Here is a 3842-nt window from a genome sequence, read left to right on the forward strand (position 1 = left end):
CCAGGCATAGTTCACCATCTTTCGGGTCCCAGCGTGTACGCTCTTGGTGCGCCTCTTCTCGTAATGAGAACGAGACGCCCCGGGAGTGCGAAGCGATCCAATTTATTAAAAAAGCAAATCGCTTATCCTCCCTTGGTCTACGCGAGGTAAACCTTTACTTTCATTACGCCTTTAGGTTTAGTTATTTCCCAATGACTCGCGCACATGCTAGACTTCTTGGTCCGTGTTTCAAGACGGGTCCTGAAATTACCCAAATCGATAGCGTCGTTGATCGGCGTTTCGAAACGAGGTCTGTTCGAGAACACCGTAACCAACAGTCGTTCCGGGACAGAATCGGCATTATGTCCGATTACCGTCAAACACGAAACGCTCTTGCTACGGGCCGAACGCTAATTATAATTTAGCGGCCCCGCGCCATATTTGTACCGTCGAGCGAGTCTGTCGGAATATCGAGGGTCCGCATGAAAAAATCAAGTGGTCTCCACCTCGAGTCTTAAACAGACACCCAACGGATCACGACGTCCTACTAGAGGAAAAGTGCACGCGTTCGATATCGATTAGAAAAACGTAAAACGCGATTTATTGTGTTGCCGAAACAACAACAATATCCGTCATACAAACGTTCAACTTCAATTATCGAAACGCGAATGAATTTCCTCTTTCGACCTTTCGGGTTTCTCAGGTTTACCCCTGAACGGTTTCACGTACTCTTGAACTCTCTCTTCAAAGTGCTTTTCAACTTTCCCTCACGGTACTTGTTCGCTATCGGTCTCGTGGTCATATTTAGCCTTAGATGGAGTTTACCACCCACTTAGGGCTGCACTCTCAAGCAACCCGACTCTCAGGAGAGATCCTCACGCAATCGGCAACGGTCGCTACGGGCCTGGCACCCTCTATGGGCTGTGGCCCCGTTCAAGAAGGACTTGGACGCGCCGCACGATCTCGTGATAAACGGATCCTCCCTAACACCACATTTCCCGGTGGCCGATATCGACCACGGGATTCGGTGCTGGGCTTTTCCCTGTTCGCTCGCAGCTACTGAGGGAATCCTAGTTAGTTTCTTTTCCTCCGCTTAGTAATATGCTTAAATTCAGCGGGTAATCTCACCTGCTCTGAGGTCGATATATTATAATATATCTATAATATTTAAATACAATTCGCTAAAATATCACAAAAAAAAACGTGTGTTTAATCACATTATATGAAATATAACATTATTTGTTTTTATTTATAGAGGCGCGGCAGAGCAAGTTATACATATATATATATATATATATATATATATATATATATATATATATATTCATATATTTTGTCGATACAGTGTAAACGATATAAAAAAAAACACTGGTCAGACGTCCAGTCTTCGAAACTTTATTATTTCTCTCGGACACGACGACCGCGTTATCATTTTAAATATATATAATATATACACTTATTTATCGACTATATATACGTAAATATAACTCTACCAAAACAAATTTTATGTATTTCATATAAAAATACACACGATCAATTTATGGTAGTAATAGCGTCGTTGTGTTCAAAAATTGCGCAAATTTTTTCTATACAAAATTTACGCTGCTTTTCGCATTTTAGGATGCCGCACAAAAAAAAAATACGCACAAGTTTATAGTATGTGCGTGTGTTTTCTTTTAGTGTGCGTTATTGTGTCTCACACATCCAACACGCTTAGTCATTTATTTTTCTATAATAAATTGAAAAATTTTAAATTCTAAGCAGTCTTTTAAATTGATACGACCCTCAGTCAGGAGTGGTCCGGGAACGAGTATCCGAGGACCGCAATGTGCGTTCGAAATGTCGATGTTCATGTGTCCTGCAGTTCACAAGTTGACGCGCAATTAGCTGCGTTCTTCATCGACCCACGAGCCAAGTGATTCACCGTTCAGGGTAATCATTTTATTATGTCGTTTTCTCATATTCTATTCGTCGTATTTTTAATATTTGATTATTAAATTAATAATAATATTATAATATTTTATACGCGTATAGAATTATCTAACGACATTTATATAATATATATATATATATATATATATATATATATATATATATATATATATATATATATATATATATATATATATATATATATATATATATATATATATATATATTATTTATTAAATGGTAATTATATATAAATTTTAAAGAAATTATAATATCGTACTTAAAAATATCCGATAAATTTTAACCGCTGCACATGTTTTATTACAAACGAGGCGCGCATAAACAGATATCTCGCACGATATATTCCTCTTAATTATTACAAGTTTTTTAATCTTGAAAGTTTTATACAAATTTCGACACGGTCGGGCGTAAATCTTCGAACACCTTCGAAATAATACGTGAAATATTATTTCTAAAACGAATTTTTATACATATCGAAAGAATCGACACGTGCTTAAAAGTTTCGTTTAGGTACCCGGATGAAGAAAATGTCTTATCATCTCACATAATCATCATCACATATAATATTGTCGAAATTTTTTTGTATTACCTTCGATCGATAAAAAACTTATGTAATAATGAAAAAACGAAATAAAATTTCTCCATAAAAATACAGAAGACAGACACACACGACGACAACAACAACAACAACTGACGACGTTTCAATAATCTATATATTTTTCGTTTATTATAATAACGATTCTTTATATTAGAACGTTTTTAGTTAACAAGAAATTTTGTTAATGATCGTTCTGTCAATCGTTAATATATATATATATATATATATATATATATATATATATATATATATATATATATATAATAATAAAAATATGTTGTTACTATTGTGTCGTCATCGTCGTTCGTCGTCGTCGTCGTCGTCGACTCCTTCTACTAATCTATGATGAAAATTTTTCGTTATTTTTACTGTAAATTTATATATGTAGATATATATTTTATAGACGTATGAAATATATTTATCTTTTTTTTTTAAATATTATTCGAAACTTGTTCGAATTTTATAAAAAAAAAAAAAAAAATTTCAATATATATACATCATATATTTATATCATATATAAATTTCTTTTGAAGAGTTCGATTATTTTGTAGAAAAGAAAAATTTCTTTCACAATTATATATAATAATACAGACTTGATTTCGTTTTTTTATTTTTTGTTTAAAAACGAACAAATACTCTGTAATGATCCTTCCGCAGGTTCACCTACGGAAACCTTGTTACGACTTTTACTTCCTCTAAATGATCAAGTTTGGTCATCTTTCCGAAGCATCGGCGACGGCGAGTTGTATGAAAATAGTGATAATAATGAAAAATGAAGTATAACGAAATTATATTCCGCTCGATATAGGAACTTTTCGAAAAATATGAATTGTGAAAGTTGAATGGAGACGTTTTGTGTGTAGGAGCCGTTCGAGGTATATTATATAAAAGTGTTATGGAAAATATTGACAATAACGGAAAAAATGTATTATGAAATTAGATCGCCGCTCGATGAACGAACGTACGAGATGTATTATATAAAAGTTGTATGAAAATAGTAATAATTATGAAAAACAAGTATTATGAAATGAGATTTTCCCTAAATATATGAACTTGTCGAAAAAGATGAATTGTGAAAGTTGAATGGAGATGTTTTGTATGTAGGAGCCGTTCGAGGTATATTATATAAAAGTGTTATGGAAAATATTGACAATAACGGAAAAAATGTATTATGAAATTAGATCGCCGCTCGATGAACGAACGTACGAGATGTATTATATAAAAGTTGTATGAAAATAGTAATAATTATGAAAAACAAGTATTATGAAATGTGATTTTCCCTAAATATATGAACTTGTCGAAAAAGATGAAT

At 33.2% G+C, this 3842-nt stretch overlaps 1 non-coding gene and 1 pseudogene across 1 annotated transcript; both read right to left on the bottom strand.

The window, feature by feature from the left end:
* Positions 1 to 1121, bottom strand: part of LOC130452014 (large subunit ribosomal RNA) — a 4542-nt pseudogene extending 3421 nt beyond the window's left edge.
* Positions 1122 to 1758: 637 nt separating this feature from the next.
* LOC130452013 (5.8S ribosomal RNA) lies at positions 1759 to 1914 on the bottom strand. Its single transcript, XR_008910811.1, has one exon. It is a non-coding gene; the product is annotated as a 5.8S ribosomal RNA (ribosomal RNA).
* Between the last annotated feature and the right edge of the window lie 1928 nt (positions 1915 to 3842).

Source organism: Diorhabda sublineata, unplaced genomic scaffold (assembly GCF_026230105.1).
Source record: "Diorhabda sublineata isolate icDioSubl1.1 unplaced genomic scaffold, icDioSubl1.1 Dsub_115, whole genome shotgun sequence".
In the NCBI taxonomy this organism is placed as follows: domain Eukaryota; kingdom Metazoa; phylum Arthropoda; class Insecta; order Coleoptera; family Chrysomelidae; genus Diorhabda; species Diorhabda sublineata.